Below are 20,382 nucleotides of genomic sequence, written 5' to 3' on the forward strand. Positions count from 1 at the left end.
CTCCAGAATAAAGTCCCCACAGGTTAAAAGTTGTCAAGTTTGAAAAACACTGTTTTAACTCTTCTCTCAATTCCTCTGAATTCTTCACCAGATCTTTTGCATAAGAAATCTTTGACTACAGCAGGGGTCAGCAACCTGCGGCTCTGGAGCCGCATGTGGCTCTTTCACCCCTCTGGTGCGGCTCCCTGGCACTCAAAATATGCATCACAACCGCCAATGTGCAACACTCACCGGCACACAATTTATTGAGTTTTTCAACCCCCGGTAGGCCAACCATGGATAAATCCAAGAAAAGAAAAGTTTCAGAAGAAAACAGAATGTTTAATTCAACTACATTTGCTAGTTTTGTGGCCGCTGAAGAAATAGTCAGGCACGGGAAGGGTTTTGTGGCTCCCGGTGTTTTCTTTTCTGTGGGAAATGGCTCCAAATGGCTCTTTGAGTGTTTAAGGTTGCAGACCCCTGGACTACAATATACTGTAAGGTAAAGGTTCCCCTCGCACATATATGCTAGTTGTTCCTGACTCTAGGGGGCGGTGCTCATCTCTGTTTCAAAGCCGAAGAGCCAGCACTGTCCGAAGACGTCTCCATGGTTATGTGGCCAGCATGACTCAAGCCAAAGACGCACCGAACGCTGTTACCTTCCCACCAAAGTTGGTCCCTATTTTTCTACTTGCATTTTTTATGTGCTTTCGAACTACTATGTTGGCAGAAGCTGGGACAAAGAACGGGAGCTCATCCTGCTATGTGGCACTAGGGATTCGAACCTCTGAACAGCTGACCTTCTGACTGACAAGCTCAGCATCTTAGCCACTGAGCCACCACATCCCTACAGTATACAGTATACTGTACCTCATCCCTTTTCGAGTCTTGGCTGAACTGATATACACCAGGAAAAAAAAAAAAAACAAGCTTTAAACAGCCAAACTGGCAACAGCACCAGAATTTTGGTTGCTAAGCAAGGCAGTTAAAAGAGGTGCATTTGATTCTATGACCTTTTTTTGCCATGGTTGTTAAGTGAGTCACCCAGTTGTTAAGCAAGTCCCGTTGACTGTGCTTGTCAGAAGCCTGCGGGTAAAGTTTCAAATGGCGATCACGTGACCTTAGGATGCTGTAACTGTCATACATGTCGGTGGCCGAGCACCCGGAATTTTGATCATGTGATCCTGAGGACACTGTGCCAGTCATAAGTGTGAGGACCGGTCATGAGTATGAGGACTGGTCATAAATCATTTTTTTCCCCACCAGAACCATTGTAACTTTGAACGGTCACTAAATGAATGGTCGTAAGTTGAGGGTTACCTGTACATCATATTTTCAGTCCATTTCTTCCAGGAATACCTTTAAAAAGGTTGCTGGTTAAAACCTGCTAGAAATCAAAGACGAGCTCAGCACACACTGGCAGAGGGAGAGAATACGATTTTTTTTCTCTTTCTTAAAAAAAAAAAAAGTATTTAAATTTATAGCTTTCTCTCTCCCCGAGGCTCCGAGGAGGTAAAAAACAAATAGAAATATCCTGTTAAAAATCAATTAAAACACAGTAGAAGGTTAACGGATCTTAAATTCTTCTAGTTTTTCGCTGGCTTAAATCTTATGAAGGCTTCACCTTCATAAACTCAGCCAAACTGGAAAAAACTAACAGTGATGTGGGGATTCTCTCTCTCTCTCCCTCCCTCCCTCCGTGTGTGTCTCTGTGTGTTTCTCTTGCCTTGTATGTGAAAAAATGAAGAGGAAATCTGTAATACATAAAAACATGCCTGTTCTGACAATCTCATTGAGAACTAGAGATATCCGATAACCTTCCTCTAGCCAACAAAACCTGCATGGATTCATTCTAAGCCCAGAAATATGGTTTATTTTGGTACAGGGTTCAACTCAGGAGACTTCAGAGCAGGGGTGAAATGCTCCCGGTTCAGACAGGAGGCTGGGTGCACGTGTGGAAGGCATGTATGTGCACGAAGCAAGAGTGAAGCGAGCGTGCACGCAGGGCGAACTGTTGGTAAGACTACCCGCTGGAGGGGTAGTCTAGCTACATGGAAGTAAGATGATGCAAAGGAGGGGAATTATAAGTGATTTGCAGCTGCTCCTCGACTTAACAACCGAAATGGAGCGCAAAATTTATGTGGCTAAGCCGCTAAGCAAGACAGTCGTTAAGTGAATTTTGCCCCATTTTACAACCTTCCTTGCCACAGTTGTTAAGCGAATCACTGCCGTTGTTCAGTTAGTAACCAGGTTGTTAAGTGAATCTGGCTTCCCCGTGGACTTGGTTGTTCAGAAGGTCGCAAAAGAGGATTGTGTGATCCCAGGGACACTGCAACCGTCATAAATACAAGCCAGTTTCCAAGCCTCTGATTTTTGATCATGCGACCCTGCAGACGCTGCAGCAGTCATAAGTCACTTTTTCCCCCAATGCTATTGTAACTTCAAATGGTCACCAAACAAATCGCCGTAAGTTGAGGATGTACAACCATTCCTCTCTTCTTTAAAAAAGTTGGTCCGTGTGGAAAATTGGATATCAGAGAAAAATATTCAAGCATAATATATCCTCTGACATTTTCCTTCTGCAAGGATTCCACTCCTATTCATTTCCATTTTTGCACTCGTACAGTATATTGACACCTTTACGGTGTGAAATTATTGCCTAACTAGATCAACTATTTGGGGCAAATATGCCATTTATCCTGTGAATGGGCAGGATCTGAATTCAAAATCACTTCCTAAACTGATTTATTTATTTATTTATTTTACTAATGAATCAGCCAAAATATATACTTCTGGGTCTTGAATTCCCCAAACAATTTTCTGCAATAACTCAAGAACTTATATATTAATTTGACTGCAAGTGGAAATTATCTTCCAGGCCAGGATAATCTGAGAAACAAATGATTGGCTGTCTTAAAATCCATGGCCGACTCAAGGTCCTTCACAATTCTTTTCTGAGGGCGTCGTACGGCCTAGAAAGACACAAGGAAGTAAATCCTAGCGACCTAAAGGCCTTGTCAAATAGCCCAGGCTGGCTGAAATTCTCTTGGTGGAAATGAGAATTCAGTGCAATATGTCTAAAAATTGTCCCAACCTATTAAAGACAGGCCCGGATCATATAATGGGCAGACAGGAAAGATATATAATATCCCTTTGGCCTGCAACTTGGAAAAATGGCTTGAGGACCCAAAGGTGCAAATGGTTTGAGCCTGTGTGTGCATTCAGCACTAGTGTGTTGGTGTGTGCATGCATGCACCCCTGTTGTGTGTCTGTGGACAAAAGGTGCAACGAAGACATTCTACATACGGTACATTTAGCAAACATAAATCTTTTAAGAAAGGCGCGGGTCATTTTAGACTTAAATGACCGCAATCGAGTCCGATATTTCTGCTGCTGTAAGCGAGATGGTTGTTAAGTTTTGCCCCGTTTTGTGACTTTTCTTGCCACCATTGTTAAGTGACTCGCTCCTAGTTGTTAAACTCGTAGCACGGGTTGTTAAGCGAATCCAGCTTCCCATTTGACTGGGCTTGTCAGAAGTTCGCCAAAGGGAATCAGTGTCATTGTAATTGTGAAACGGTCATTAAATGAATAGTTGCAAATCGAGGCTTATCTGTACACCTTATACAATTTCTGGCTCTTATTATTTTCGGCCAAATTTGTGTCTCTTTACGTGTCTTTTAAAGAACTTCACTCCTCCAATTTCAAGGAAACTGAGACTGCTCGGGTGGCTCTTTGGAAGGTGGGGAGGAGTGAGGGGTGGGTCTTCTCATGCCACCCCCAAATTCCAGGTCTTGCTCCCTCCCCTCCTATTTTTTTTCCCTTGCCCTCCCATCTTCCTCCAACATTCCCTTAAAAGTTGCCCCTCTTCCTTTAGACCAGAGGTCACCAACTTTTCGGACCTCAGGGACCACAAAATTCATAATTTTAAATCCCGCGGACCACTAATAGGAAGTTTTTTTTATTTATTTAAGAAAAAAGATGACTAGATTAACTTTGATGATTATGGATAGAGAAGACTCAGAATATTTTAAAATATGGAATGGTTTTTATTATTGGTTGGAGAAGAGATATAAACGATTAATTATATAAATACGTATAAATATGCGATAAGTAGAATATTATATTAGTGATGAATTGATATTATGGACTGGATAAGGATCAAGACAGAAGAAATGACAACTATACAGAAGAAGAAAGAACTTTGGAAGATAATATGAGCCTTGATGGTGCAGCAGACTAAAGTGCTGTTAACTAGCATCAGCTGCTTGCAATTACTGCAAGTTCAAATGTCACCAGGCTCAAGGTTGACTCAGCCTTCCCTCCTTTCGAGGGAGGTAAAATGAGGACCCGGATTGTGGGGGCAATAAACTGACTTTGTATAAAAAAGAACACCGCTTGGAGGGGGGGCGAAAGCCCTACTAAGCAGGTATATACAAAAGTATGACAGCTATTGCTTAACGCATTGTAAGCCGCCCTGAGTCTCCGGAGAAGGGCGGCATATAAATCGAACCAATAAATAAACAATAAATAAAATAACACCGAGATGTCACAGGGAAGAGAAAATGGATGTATTAAATGTTTGTTTGCTTAAAATAACAAACAAACTTTTAAAAAAAAAAAAGAAAAAAGAAAAATAGTATTATTATTATTTTTGGCTTTAATTTATATGCCGCCCTTCTCCGGAGACTCAGGCCGGCTTACAAGGCGTTAAGCAATAGCCTTCATCCTTTTGTATATTTATACAGTCAGCTTATTGCCCCCATAAACTGGGTCCTCAATTTACCTACCTTAGAAAGGATGGAAGGCTGAGTCAACCTTGAGCCTGGTAAGATTTTAACTTGCAGTAATTGCAGGCAGCAGATGTTAATAACAGTGTGCTTTAGTCCACTGTACTACATAGTGCAATATAAAAAAAAGTGCAATATAAAAAAATGCAAATGATTTTTCTGCGGACCCCCCAAATTTTCTTGCAGACCATCGCGAGGGGTTGGTGACCGCTGCTTTAGACTGTTTGCATCACCCTCCAAGTCCCCACACCCCAATTTTCCAGAATGCCTTTTCTGTTAGTCTCTTAGTCCCTCTTTAAGCCCCCTTCCCCAATAATGTCAATAATTTATTTTATTTATTTATTTATTTATTTTTATTTTTAAATGCCGCCCTTCTCCGGAGACTCAGGGCGGCTTACAATGTGTTAAGCAATAGCCTTCATCCTTTTGTATATTTTATACAAAGTCAGCTTATTGCCCCCACAAACCGGGTCCTCATTTCACCTACCTTAGAAAGGATGGAAGGCTGAGTCAACCTTGAGCCTGGGGAGATTTTAACTTGCAGTAATTGCAGGCAGCAGATGTTAATAACAGTGTGCTTTAGTCCATTGTACTACATAGTGCAATATAAAAAAAGTGCAATATAAAAAAATGCAAATGATTTTTCTGCGGACCCCCCAAATTTTTTTGCAGACCATCGCGAGGGGTTGGTGACCGCTGCTTTAGACTGTTTGCATCACCCTCCAAGTCCCCACACCCCAATATTCCAAAATGCCTTTTCTGTTCGTCTCTTAAGCCCCCTTCCCCAATAATGTCAATAATGTATCTCCCCACTTTTCAGTATCTCCCCACTTTTTTTCTTTTTAATATCTTGCCTTTCCGAGGTTTCTTTAAAATATCCTAATGCCTCCCCACCTCCCCTCCACCCACGGAAAACCCCCCACCCCACCCTGCCCTGCCCACTCCCCAACCCCCCCCCCCCATCCCTACACCCCGTCCCCCCAGCCCAGCCCAGCCCAGCCCAGCCCAGCGCTTGCCGGTGTCCGAATCAATTAGCCCTGAGATTGGAGGAGCAGCGCGGAGGGTAAATATTAAAGCCGGGCGCTTCGCTAATTCAAACCATCGATCAGGCGGGGATGAGAGCAATAAATTATTGTGACAAGATGCAATCCTCGCGCCCGGCGCCTCTGCCGCCATCGATCCAGGCGGCCCCGGCTCGGCTCCCGCAGCCACCCGCCGTCCAAAGCAAAGCCCTCTGGGCGGCGCCCTGCAACCGCGCTTTGCCCCACCGGCCGGACCGGGGGATGGAGTTGGGGCTGGGGTCTTCCATTCGCCCCCCACTCAGAGCCAAGGAGGCGGCAGGCGGCTGGATTGGCTTCCTGGGAAACTCTGCTCTACGGGCGTCTCCCCCCCCCCGCAGCCCCCAGACTTCAAACTTTGAGCCTTGGTAGTACAGTGGTCTAAGGCACCCTGTTATTAAGACCAGCTGCCTGCAATTACTGCAGGTTCGAATCTCGCCGAGGCTCAAGGTTGACTCAGCCTTCCATCCTTTCTAAGGTAGGTAAATTGAGGACCCAGTTTGTGGGGGCAATAAGCTGACTTTGTATAAATATACAAAAAGGATGAAGGCTATTGCTGAGCACATTGTAAGCCGCCCTGAGTCTCCGGAGAAGGACAGCATATAAATCAAACTAATAAATAAATAAATAAATAAATAAATAAATAAATAAATAAATAAATAAATAAATAAGCAAATAAACAAATAAACAAATAAACAAATAAAATGGGGCAAAACTCATTTAACAACTTAAAGAGCCTTGGTAGTACAGTGGTCTAAGGCACCCTGTTATTAAGCTGGTTATTAAGACCAGCTGTCTGCAATTATTGCAAGTTCGAATCTCGCCAAGGCTCAAGGTTGACTCAGCCTTCCATCCTTTCTAAGGTAGGTAAATTGAGGACCCAGTTTGTGGGGGCAATAAGCTGACTTTGTATAAATATACAAAAGGATGAAGGCTATTGCTGAGCGCATTGTAAGCCGCCCTGAGTCTCCGGAGAAGGGCGGCATATAAATCAAAATTAAAAAAAAAAACCAAAAAAACTTGCACCCCACTTTTTTTTTGCTTTCTCTCTTTTCCAGCTGTTGAGGTCGCCTCCCCAGACTTCTCCCTGTTGGGACCCTCCTAGACACACACACCCTCCTCCTGCCCCAGAGGTGGCTTTTTCAGCAGGTTCTGACCGGTTCTGGAGAACCGGTAGCGGCAATTTTGAGTAGTGCGGAGAACCGGCAAAATATCACCTCTGGGTTGGCCCCAGAGTGGGGTGGGAAATGGAGATTTTGCAATATCCTTCCCCCAGGAGTGGGGAGGGAATGGGGATTTTGCAGTAGCCTTCCCCCAGGAGTCGGGAGGGAATGGAGATTTTGCTACATCCTTCCCCCAGGAGGGCAGGGAATGGAGATTTTGCAGTATCCTTCCCCTAGAGTGGGGTGGGAATGGAGATTTTGCAATATCCTTCCCCCAGGAGGGGAGGGAATGGATATTTTGCAGTATGCTTCCCCTGGAGTGGGGTGGGAATGGAGATTTTGCTATATCCTTCCTCCAGGAGTGGGGTGAGAATGGAGATTTTGCAGTATCCTTCCCCTGCCACGCCCACCAAGCCATGCCAGGCCCACCAAGCCACACACACAGAACCAGCAGTAAAAATGTTTGAAACCCATCACTGCCCCCCCCTCAACTAACTTGACTAAGGGCCTCAGTGCAGTGGTGGGTTTCAAATTTTTTTACTACCGATTCTGTGGGTGTGGCATGGCTTGGTGGGCGTGGCTTGGTGGGCGTGGCATGAGAAGGATACTGTACAATCTCTTTTCCCACCCCAGTCCAGGAGAAGGTTATTGCAAAATCCCCATTTCCTCCCAATCAGCTGGGACTGGGGAGGCGGGGCCAGTCAGAATTTTCACTACCGGTTCTCCGAACTACTCAAAATTTCCGCTACCGGTTCTCCGGAATTGGTCAGAACCTGCTGAAACCCACCTCTCTGGCTCAGTGGCTAAGACACTCAGCTTGTCGATCAGAAAGGTCGGGCGGTTCGAATCCCTAGTACAGGTGTCCAGGGGGGTTGGACGAGATGACCTCCAAGATCCCTCCCAACTCTGTTACTGTTACGAGATCCGCGATCACTAACAGGTGGTCTGCAAGAACATTTTGGGGGTCTGCAGAAAAATTATTTGCATTTTTTATATTGCACCAAATACTATTTAAGAGACGCGGTGGCTCAGTGGCTAAGACGTTCAGCTTGTCGATCGAAAGGTCGGCAGTTCAGCGGTTCGAATCCCTAGTGCCGCATAACGGGGCGAGCTCCCGTGACTTGTCCCAGCTTCTGCCAACCTATCAGTTCGAAAGCAGGTAAAAAAATGCAAGTAGAAAAATAGGGACCACCTTTGGTGGGAAGGGAACAGCGTTCCGTGCGCCTTTGGCATTGAGTCCTGCCGGCCACATGACCACGGAGACATCTTCGGACAGCGCTGGCTCTTCAGCTTTGAAACGGAGATGAGCACCGCCCCCTAGAGTCGGGAACGACTAGCACATATATGCAAGGGGAACCTTTACCTTTACTAAATACTATTTACTGTGTCTTCTTTAAAAAAAGTCATCTGATTAGGCTAGGGTCGTGTGTGAAATCGGGCAGTGGAGTTGGCAAACTGTAATTTATTTACAGCAGAGTTATCCCACCTTGGCAACTTCAAAACCTGTGGACTTCAACTCCCAGAATTCCCCAGCCAACTCCCAGAATTCTGGGAGTTGAAATCCACAGGTCTTCAAGTGGCCAAGGCTGAACATCCCTGATTTACAGCATGGATTGCTTCACAAATCACACTGCTGCGGTTTCCTTAATCATGGTTTATTGAATAAACCACCATTGGCTACGCTCACACGACACCCCGAGCCATAAGCAACGCTGATAAGCCCAATTTCACACGCTCAATGAAACCCAGACCAAATCCTTCATGCCGTAATGCAATGTTATGGCAGCCTTCTCTCCACCACCCGCCCCACTTACAACTAAGCGTAAAACCTTGCCCGCAGAGTTCCTCTTTTTTCTTTTGAAAAGAAAAAAAATGTCCAGACCTACCTGGAAACGCCAAGTGATTTCAGCGTGCAAAGAATGTGTGCTACAGCTGAATCTGATTTTTATGAAGATTTCCTCAATTTATTTATTTTCCAGTCGCAATGACTCCCCCCCTCCCATTGGTACAGCTAGCCCGTGAAAAAAGCAGAAAGAGTAATTTAAGTGCTCAGACATAGGCTAAGGTGTAGATTTGTATGTTAATGGGAACCTGGAGAGGGTGATATAAGAATCTCTCCATGCTCCAGAAAATGTGAATTCTGCAAGCATGGCCTCTCCCTTACGGACATCGGGAGCATACAGATTCCGGCACATAGGAGGTTTGAGCCAGTGGTGAAATCCAATTTTTTTCACTACCGGTTCTGTGGGCGTGGCTTGGTGGGTGTGGCAGGGGAAGGATACTGCAAAATCCCCATTCCCTCCCCACTCCTGGGGGAAGGATATTGCAAAATCTCCATTCCCACCCCTCTCTGGGGCCAGCCAGAGGTGGTATTTGCCAGTTCTCTGAACTACTCAAAATTTCCACTACCGGTTCTCCAGAACCTGTCAGTACCTGCTGGATTTCACCCCTGATTTGAGCCTTTCTATTTCACCAAGATTTTGACCGCTTCCCTTACGACACTTCCCTGCTCCCCTGTCGGGTGGTTACAGGTAGTCCTCAACTTACGACCACAATGGAGCTCAACATTTTCATTGCTAAGTGAGAAATTTGTTAAATCAGTTTTGCCTCCTTTTCCGACCTGTCTCTCCATGACGCTGACATGAATCACTGCGGCTGTTAAATTAGTAACACAGTTGTTTGGTGAATTCTCACGGACTGTGCTGGTTAGAAAGTCGCAAAAGGAGATTGCATGATCCCGAAACACTGCGACCGTCATAAATAGGAACAAGTTGCCAAGCGTCTGAATTTTGAATGTGTGAATATATCGGGATCCTGCAAACCATTGTAAGTGTGGAAACTGTTTTTCCTCTGTGCTGTTGTAACTTCCATTGCTCACTAAATGAACTGTTGTAAATCAAGGACAGCTTGCATATCAGGGCAATAGGATTATTCCATAGCGCCAGCATTTCCCCAAACTGGGCTCGCACATAAAGTTCTCACATTTAGTATAAATCTGGATGATTTAGACAGATCTGATAGATATCAATCTGAATGTGGGTTTACTTGGTTTTAACCTACTGTTATATAAACCTTGCTGCTATAAACCAGGGTTCTGCAATCTTAAACACTCAAAGAGCCATTTGGACCCGTTTCCCACAGAAAAGAAAACACCGGGAGCCACAAAACGCTTCCTATGCCCAACTATTTCTTGAGTGGCCACAAAACTAGCAGATGTAGTTGAATTAAATGTTCTGTTTTCTTCTGAAACTTTTCTTGGATTTATCCATGGTTGGCCTACTGGGGGTTGAAAAGCTCAATAAATTGCGTGCCGATTGAGTAACAGGGAGCTGCAGCAGAGCGGTGAAAGAGCCACATGCGGCTCCAGAGCCGCAGGTTGCTGACCCCTGCTATAAACCATAGATTATGATGCAGATTGAAATGTGATTTCAACCAGCCAATGGGGCTTAGTCTATGAACCAAAGTTAAGGCCAATTCTAATCTAGATGTAGTCAGCGTGAACTATTCTAAAGAGTCTGATTTTTATAGACTCATAGGTCAGAAGGGACCTTGGAGGTCTTCTAGTCCAACCCCTGCCCAAGGCAGTGGAGCCCTTATTATGCCTGGACATTCCTATATTTTTATTGCAAGGGGAGAAAACGAGATTTGATCTGTATCGCAAGTGATTGTTTGAATATAGCTAGAATTCCAATGCATGCTGACATCCTTCTGGGTCTATCCAGCTAAGTTGGACAGCCATTTCTAGAAGTCTCATCCAGCCAAGCCAAAGGAATTCTGGGAACTTCAGTTTTTCAACAGATCTTGATACTGCTAGGTTGGGCATCCCAGACTAACCTGTTGTGGCTCCGTCCTCCGAGCCTATCTTATCAGAGGAAGAAGGTTCCGAAGGAGAGGAGACGGCCAAGCCTCCCTCTCCAGGACCCTCCTCTCTGGCAATGCCTCAGGTGTCTCCCGAAGGAGAAGAGATTGGCCAGGAGCCAGGTGTTTCCGAGCCGTCGGATAGTGACAAAGAAACATTGTGGTTGGACCCACGCCAGCGTCGGAGAGACAAGCGTGTGCAGCAGAAAAGGAGGCGTGCCAGAGATTAAGCTGAGTCATTGGACCACACCCCACAGGCTATAAAGGGGAGTGTGGTGGCCATTCGGACTCTGTGACGGACAAAGCTAAATCTCTGGCGAGTCACTTTGCACCTTTGGACACAACGCCTATTTGCTGTGGATTTAATTACAAATTGGACTATTCAAACTGTGTATATTTTTGTCTGTGTTATCAGAGTAAAGTTCTTGGCAGGCAGCTATAGAGTTGCTGCCAAGTTCCTTATCACTGACTGAGTGTTTGAAGAGTTTATTTAACCCTTGGCTGGCTGGTTGGGTGCGTGTGTGGGATGGGGACAGAACATAACCGCAATGTCTTACTCTGTGGTTTTGTTTTGTTTTCTGGTGCCTTCAAGCCAATCCTGACTCCTCGCCCCTTCCTGGACAAGTCCCCGCAGCATCCTTGCCATGATTTCAGAGGCGGCTTGCCATTGCCCTCTTTTTTGGGCTGACAGAGAATGACGGCCAAGACTGCTCAGCTGGCTTGAATTAGAACCTCACAGTTTCTAACCCAGTGCCTTAACCACTACACCAAACTATAGTTTTCCCATGGAAAAATAAAACACGCACTACAAACTCTACATGTGATACTTCCCTCCTGTCCAGTGGTGGGCTGCTGCCGGTTCGGATTTATTTGGGCGGACCAGTAGTTCAACCCAGTGTCTGGCTCCGCCCACCCGCCCTGGGGCTATCAGGTCCTACCCTGTTTCCTCCAAAATAAGACCTCCCCTGATAATAAGCCCAACTGGGCTTTTGAGCGCATGGCGATAAGGCCAAGCGCCTAGTTCAGGATTCAAAAAAATATAAGACAGGGTCTTATTTTGGGGGGAAACACGGTATCTATCTATCTGCACCTCTCTCTACATCTCTCTCTCTCTATTTATCTATCTCTATATCTATCTACCCATCCATCCACCCACCATCCATCATGTATGTATGTATGTATGTATGTATGTATGTATGTATGCATGCATGCATCTATCTATCTACCTACCTACCTACCTACCTACCTACCTACCTACCTACCTACCTACCTATCTATCTATCTATCTATCTATCTATCTATCTATCTACCTACCTACCTACCTACCTACCTACCTACCTATCTATCTATCTATCTATCTATCTATCTATCTATCTATCTATCATCTCTCTCTCTCTCTTTATCTATCTCTATATCTACCTCTATATCTATCTACCCACCCATCCATCCATCCATCCACCCATCCAAAATCCGTCCCTGAATTTGCCAGCTAATTTCTGCAAGAAAAGCGAAGTTGAAAGACAGAAGAGAGTAGCCTGCCGCATGTATGGTAGTTTGCTTACCCATTATTTCTTGGTGGAGCTGGCTTGGTCTTCAAACTGCATTAAGCCACCATGTAGCCTACATGTTGTGTGAATCCAGTCCTTGTCTTAAAGTGATTCAGTAAATTCTTTCTGCATTATGCACCATCCCTAATTCCAGAATCCAAGCTGAGTCTCAAACTCTGATGCATGTTGGCTTCCTGCTAACACAAAATATAAACCATCAGGACAGCGCTAAACGGACCGGTGGAAGAATAATTTATGTCCCACTGCTAATATGGAAGCAGATATTTTTGCTGAAATTTCTGCTCTGCTCGGAAGTTTACTAGGTAAGCTAGAGCTGACCATCGGAGGGGTTCAGGCTTTTCATTAAACCTCCATATGGTGTTGAATAGGCCAATTCGCCATAGCCAACACACTCCAGGGCTCATCTCGTCACCATTTCTGACCTTCCCAGCCACTTCCGACAAGTAAAATCAGTGGGGGAAACTGGATTTGCTTAATGACTGTGTGGTCCACTTAACAACTGCAGTGATTGGCTTAATGACCATGCCCAAAAAGATTGTAAAATCAGATGTGACTCATTTAACAACTGCTTAACTTTGCGAGCTGCCCAGAGTCATTTGCTGAGATTGATGGATACAGAAAGAAAGGAAGGAAGGAAGGAAAGAAAGAAAGAAAAAGAAAGAAAGAAAGAACAAAGAAAGAAAGATGGAAGGAAAGAGAAAGGAAGATGGAAGGAAGGAAGGAAAGAAAGAGAAAGAAAGAAAGAACAAAAAAGGAAAGGAAAGAAAGAAAAAGAAAGAAGAAATAAAGGAAAAGAAAGATGGAAGGAAAGAGAAAGGAAGAAAGAAAAAGAAAGAGATAGAAAGATGGAAGGAAGGAAACAAAAGAGAAAGAAAAAAGAAGGAAAGGAAGAAAGGAAAGGAAAGGAAGAAAGAAAAGAAAAGAAAAGAGAAGAAAAGAAAAGAAAAGAAAAGAAAAGAAAAGAAAAGAAAAGAAAAGAAAAGAAAAGAAAAGAAAAGAAAAGAAAAGAAAAGAAAGACAGACAATTCTGGTCCCAGTTGTGGTGGTAAGTCAAATGCTACCTATGTAAGCTATTGCTTATAGGTTAGTGTGTGATCCCAGCCTTTCAGATTTTCAACAAATATTTGCAAACCTTCAGCTTCGTCCCTCTTGCTTCTCTGCCTCACTCTGATGCATCTACAGCAGGGAATTCTGGGAGTTGAAGTCCACCAGTCATAAAGTTGCCAAGACTGGACATCCCTGGCCTACTACAGGATGCTGTGGACCTTTAGGGCTATAAGAAAGAAAATTCCTCCAAACTAAAACATCCCACTTTCCTCCCCCCCCCCCCCCGTCTTGCCCGGTTGACACGGTGCGGTTCTACGTAATGGCAGGCGGGGGGAAAAAATGTGCAACGACAAACAAATCGAAGGAGGTTTCAGAAAAAAAAATGACAGGTAGAAACGCACGCAAAAAGGTGGACTAGCTGCACCCGTTTCCTCCTGCCTGCCTGCCTCTCTCCATCACACCTGCTCGCCGTCAGCAAGTCAAAAAGAGCAGCTGTAAAGAAGAGAGATGGAACTTGTCAAAAAGGAGATTGGCTCTCAAACACAACATCCCCGGCCGATTTCAGCTGTACTGCCCACAGGTCTTCTCCTTGTTTATTTGCAGCCTGCGTCCGTGGCCCTCCCTCCTTGACCTTTCTGGAGAGGGGGTAAAGGAGGCAAGGATGTCTCTGCTTAAGGACGGAGAGAGATGTCGGCAGTGAAGATGCAAGAGAAACCAGTTCTTAGCTTAGCTTGGCTGACGATGGTGCAAGTTTCTGAGTCAGACAGAGCTCTGTGTTGGAAATGCCTTCGCCCCCCCCCCCCCCGGGCTAAACTCGGAGACTGTTGAAGGTGCTGCTGTAAAACAGATCTCCTTTGTTTTTGGTTTAATACAAGCAGTCTTTGACTTACAACAGTTCCTTTAGAAATAGATAGATTAACGCTCACTATTAAGGATAAAGAAGAAACTGAATAGTTTTTGACATGGGACATACCCTATCAATGGCTAGACAATAGAAACAGAAATTAGGAAGGAGGAGATATAAAAAGAGGAAATGTTAATGTGGAGAGTTGTTAAAAGAAGATGATGTTAAGTATTATTGTTACGATATTATGATATTATTAATATTATGGTGAAGAATACTAAAACAAATATGTGGGTTATGATCGTTTAAAAATAACTGTACCCAGAGCACACGCTGTTTGATGGAAATTGAATGTTATATAAGTAAAACATATAAAACATGAAAAAAAAAACACCCAGTTCATTTAGTGACCTTTCAAAGTTACAACGGCACTGAAAAATGTGACGTAAGATCGTTTTTTTCAAAGTTACGACCTTCGCAGCAGCCCCACGATCATGCGATCAAAATTCAGGCGCTTGGCTATTGGTTTGTAGTTATGACGATTGCAATGTCCTGGGGTCACGCAATCCCCTTTTGCGACCTCCGGACAAGCAAAGTCAAGGGAGAAGCCAGATTCACTTAACAACTGTAGACTAACTTATCAACTTCAATGTTTTGGTTAACGGTGGTTTAAAAGGTTGTAAAATGAGGCAAAAATTCACTTAACAAACGTCTCACTTAATATAATGTATTTGTATTTATTATGGCTGTTCACCGCCCTGAGTCCTTCGGGAGTAGGGCGGTATACAAATATGAAAAATAAATAAAAATAAATAAATAAATAAATAAATAAATAAATAACAGAAACTTCGGGCTCAGTTGTCATCGTAAGTAGAGGACTATCTTTATGTGGATTCCTGTACACCACTAGGCTTAGGGATAGCTTAGCTTGTTATGATGTCGCTTGGTTTGGTGGCTTATGGGCGGCTTGGCTCACTATGCGAATGGAGAAGTTACGGTTTGCAAATCGTGGTTTATGATGAAGAAAGTTATGAGCCCAGCATTGTCAGTCAGGCAGACGCAAGGCTGCTGGATAGGGCTGTTGGGATTTGTTCCAGAGGACAGGTCTAGAAATAATGGGTTTAAATTAACAAGGAAGATGGTTTGGGTTGAACATCAGAAATAATTTTTTAGCGTAAGGCAGGGGTGTCAAATTCGTGGCCCACGGGCCGGATGTGTCACGCATTGGCCAAGCCCATGCCCGGTTTAGCGAAGGGGGGGGGGAAAGTCACGCTATGTCATATGATGCTGCCATGACGACGTGAGTTTGACACCCCTGGTATAAGGGATTGTCAACATTGGAACAGATCACTTGGGGAGGTGGAAGCTGTTCTTCATTGGAGGTGCTTAAAGAGAGATTTCATAGCCTTCCATTGGGTATTGTAAATAAATCCTTTGGGACTTCTAAGATGTGTAGACTTCAACTCCCAGAATTCCCTAGCCAGTATGGCTGGTTGGGGAATTCTGGGAGTTGAAGTCCATAGGTTTTTCAAGTTGCCACAGTTGAGAAACCACAATAGACCCATTTCCTGCTGAGTGAGGAATTCTGGGAGCTGAAGTCCACCCCTCTTAAAGGACCAAGATTGATAAACACTGGACTACATGACCTCCCAGGCCCCATTCCACTCTTCCATTCTGTGACTCTATCATCTTAGCAATTCTCAGTCCAACTTCCTATTACTGATGGGGTTTATTGATTAAGGGGAAAAAAAGCACCCTACCAAATATTTCTATATTCTTTACTTTTCTTCGGTTAATCTAAGCTATAAAATAACCGGAACAGTTCGGTTTAGCATTTTGTTGGAACTCATCCCCAACCGCTTAGAAATATCGTTGATGATTTAACACAACATCTGATCCCGCTCAGTTGGTAATCTTATTCAAAAATAAACCATGGATTATCGGAGCTAAAAATAGCCAGCATCTTTCAGCCTAAATTCTAAAGATCGCTGTAGGGAGAAAACTGGTCGAAAGATCAGATGTAAGTGAGGGTAATACAGATTTAATTCATTGGATTTATACCTCGTGTTTCTATTAAAACGTGGTAGAACATGTTCGTGAAGAAATGTAAGCTGGCTGAAGTCTATAGCTTGAAAAAGTTTGCGCAAAGAATTGCTGTATACTGTAACCTTTTGCACTTTGATCCTTGCAAATTCAAGAGACGGTGTGGTCTTTATTCTTTTTGATTAAAGATCTAATTGCACAAGGCAAGATGCAATGTATTAGCCACACTTTAAACTAGATACTCCATGGGTGACACAACAGAGGAACTGAATGCACATGCAGAAGAATTAGACGTACAGAGCTGAGCACGACGGACAGTAAATCTAAAGGTTTAATATCTTAAGAAAGTCCACAATAAAAAAGCGAGACTTTGAGGAACCGCAACTGATAGTAAGAACATTTTTTTAAAAAAATATAGTTTAACAAGCAGTGTATAACCCTCGGGCTGGACTGCTGAATGGACAAGCAGACTTCCATTCTGGGAGAAGATCTCCCAGGAAGGTCATGCTGGGTTTTGTAGTAGTGCTACAAAAAGATGAAGACTTTGGACTTCCCAAGAAGAGGACTAGCTCAGGGGCATCACAGTTAACAAGAGGCTAAAAAACAGACGTTGTGCTTTAACAGGAACATGTAAAGGAAGAGCCCTCTGGGCCTGAAGGAAGATGGAAGTTGTAGTCCAATTTTTCTGAAGGGTGTTCAATTACAGAAGCCTAGTCCAGAGATAAATTTGGGATTGCTGGAATGTAAGAAGAATAAAACGCTTTGCAAAATATAGGTAACATTCCTCCATCATGTTCAAATCAAGTTTATTGGCGATCTATGACTTTTTCAGTGAACTTTCCCTTGGTTTGTTCCTATTCAACAAACCAGTTTCCGTTAGCCTAGATTTCTTTTTCAGGGAAGATTTTATTTCCTTATTTATTTCACTTTTTTTTTTTTAACGTATCCCAGTCGATAGATTCTGGGCTGGATATATTTCTCATTGCCTTCCTCTTTTTTTTTTTTTTTGCTTCCTCTAATTTCTACCTGATTCTATTGTATTTCTCATTTCCTAATTCCTGATCTCTCACAATGCTATGATATTTTTTTTCTTTGCAGTGGCTGAAATAATTGTTGCTGTAAAAGATTTTTTGCATTGAATTCTTGCCTCAAGGGAATGCAACAGGTATCTCATAATAAATTAGTTGTGTTGACTATGATCTATGCTTATACTCTACAAATAGAGCCCTTTTGGTCTAAGCGGTGAAGAGGCTGCCCTAGAAACCAGGAGACAGTGAGTTCCAGTCCTGCCTTCGGCATGAAAGACAGCTGGATGACTTTGGGCCGATCACCACGAGACGGTGAGTTCTAGTTCCTATTCACGTATGAAAACTGATTGGGGAACTTTGGGGCCTGGTGGCGCAGCTGTCTAATAGCCTGTTATTAACATTCAGCTGCCTGCAATTACTGCAAGTTCGAATCTCCCCAGGCTCAAGGTTGACTCAGCCTTCCATCCTTTCAAAGGTAGGTAAAATGAGGACCCAGTTTGTGGGGGCAATAAGCTGACTTTGTATAAATATACAAAAGTATGAAGGCTATTGCTTAACGCATTGTAAGCCGCCCTGAGTCTCCGGAGAAGGGCAGCATATAAATCAAATTAAAAAAACAAAAACAAAAACCAGGAGACTGTGAATTCTAGTCCCATCTAAGCCATGAAAGTCAACTGGGTGACCTCTCAACTCCTTCTCATCTCACAGGGTTGTTGTTATGGGGAACTTTAGAGGAGAAAGGAATATTAGATATGTTCACCACTTTGAGTTATTCATAAAAATAATAAAGGCAGGATAAAGTACCTAAACAAAGCAAAATAGATAAAAATGATTCGGAGCGGGCTGAGCAAAGGCAGATCTCCCTCAATTCTCCATCCTGTTCTTGGAGGCTAAAATTGAGGCAGAAGATGTTGTCAATATGGACAAGGTGCAGAATCACCCAGTAGACAGAAATTTAAATATTTCTTGCGAGAAATTCTCAGCGAATGCAAATCTATGGCCGGAGTGCAAAGAAAGGAAAGGGCTTAAGAGAGAAGTAGGAATTGGGGCCATCGTTTTCTTCCACAATATTAAACAAAGCTGGATCTCTAGTGCCATCTGAGTTTCCTTCTTTATTTCTCGGAAACATGCTGCCAAATACTGTTTGTTGAGGATGCAAAGCTCCAGCAATTCTGGAGAAACAAGAAAACGGTCAGAGAACGTGGATCTGAAAATAAATGCCTGAGAATTTTCACTCCCCCGTTTGGCAAGCTGATTTCTATTCTTAAACTGACGTGGTTTGCAAGACAAATTTGGGTGTACGTGGTAATGATAAAACAGACAGACCTATTCATGAGCCAGCCGCACTGGGTTCGTTCGGTGAGATTGATCCCTAGAAAAGTGTAGTAGAATTACAATCTCTTTTTTTTTTCAGAACAAATGCATTTGATTTGTAGAGTAATATGTATATCTTTCCCAAGATATCTGTGCCTGATGGGCACAGACTTGAGTTAAAAGTCTTATGTTTTTCATACAAATTATGCCCGGAGAAATGAAACGATTTAATGTCATAACCTTACCCAACTTCATACAACCTTTTGAAACAACGCTCTGAACTGCAAAATATCTAACTACATTTTGTCTGGCTTAATAGCTTATGTGAAACCCAACCAAAAGTAAAACACTAGGCCAGAGGTAAGGAATCTCCGAGACTCTGGTATTACAATTCCCAGCATTCCCTGCCAACATCTGGGGAGGATCCAAGATATAGGCCTCCGATACAAGCCACAATGATATTATAGAACATAGAATCACCGGACTAGAAGGGACTTTAGAGGTCATCTAGTCCAATCGCCTGCTCAAGGCAGAAGACCATCATGGATGGTCAAATGGTTGTTCAGTCTATTTTTGAAAACCTCCAGTAATGGAGCACCTACAGCTGGAGGTGTTTTTTTTTTTAAAAAAATGCACAGAATTGTAATAAGTAGAATTAAAGTAAATTCTGCATCATGTACAGAGTTTATTTAATTTAATTTAATGATTAAATTTAGCTCTCTCTCCAAGGTGTGTCTGAATGCCATTAAGTTGCATAATTTGCATGTGCGTGCAAGGACATAATAATATGCATGATGTCACTTGCCTCTTTCCCCCCTCTCCTTCCCAGTAAGTTCCCATAATTACAAGTTTCCGCCCCCCCTCCACACTTTAGATCGTTTTATATTTTCCACCTGCACATCTTATCTCCTTGGTTCTGAGAACTTTGCCAGCAAAGTCGCACAGGCCTGACATGAAGGTCCCAAGGGGTTTGGCTCAGATTCAGTTCCAACTCTCTTCATGAATGTGATAAGGGCAAATGACCAGGGATTAGCTGGAGAAGGGTGTCCATGCAGCAATGCACTATTCTCAAACAGGTCACCCTGTATTACTGTTCAGAAGATAAATAGATAAATAAATAAGGTTGAGAAAGAACCGGGATTCACACCTGACATATTAAGCAAAAAAAATATATCTGTTCAGGCTTTGCAGGGTATGTAAAACCTAACATTTGTATAAGCTGTGACTCTCTATATACTGACTGTGTCTCCATCTGTCTCTTTCTGTGTGTATTTGTGCTTCTGAATTTCAGTATGAATTACATTCCCCCACCTCCTTTATGACATTTATATCAACCCCTGCAAGGGAAATGAGGGCCAGGATCAGGGTGCCCTGCCTGAGGCCAAAGTTGCAGCTCAGTTGGCCCCTGGATACAGAAAAAGCAGGCATGAGTTTCAAATGCTTTTGAAAATACTGAGGCAAAACTCTGGAGCAAGCAGGAAAATAAAATATTGGGGTGCCAAAAAAAAAATCCCTTTAGCCATGATCACACCTGAATGCACCCCATTCTTAGATCCCAGAGGCCATTTTAAATGAGAAAGAAAGAAAGAAAGAAAGAAAGAAAGAAAGAAAGAAAGAAAGATGAAAAAGAAAGAAAGAAAGAAGAGAAAGGAAGGAAGGAGAAAGAAAGAAGGAAAGGAAGGAAGGAGAAAGA

This window comes from Pituophis catenifer, unplaced genomic scaffold, assembly GCF_029215685.1.
Source record: "Pituophis catenifer annectens isolate HBS135680 unplaced genomic scaffold, rPitCat1.0.hap2 SCAF_9, whole genome shotgun sequence".
Lineage (NCBI taxonomy): Eukaryota > Metazoa > Chordata > Lepidosauria > Squamata > Colubridae > Pituophis > Pituophis catenifer.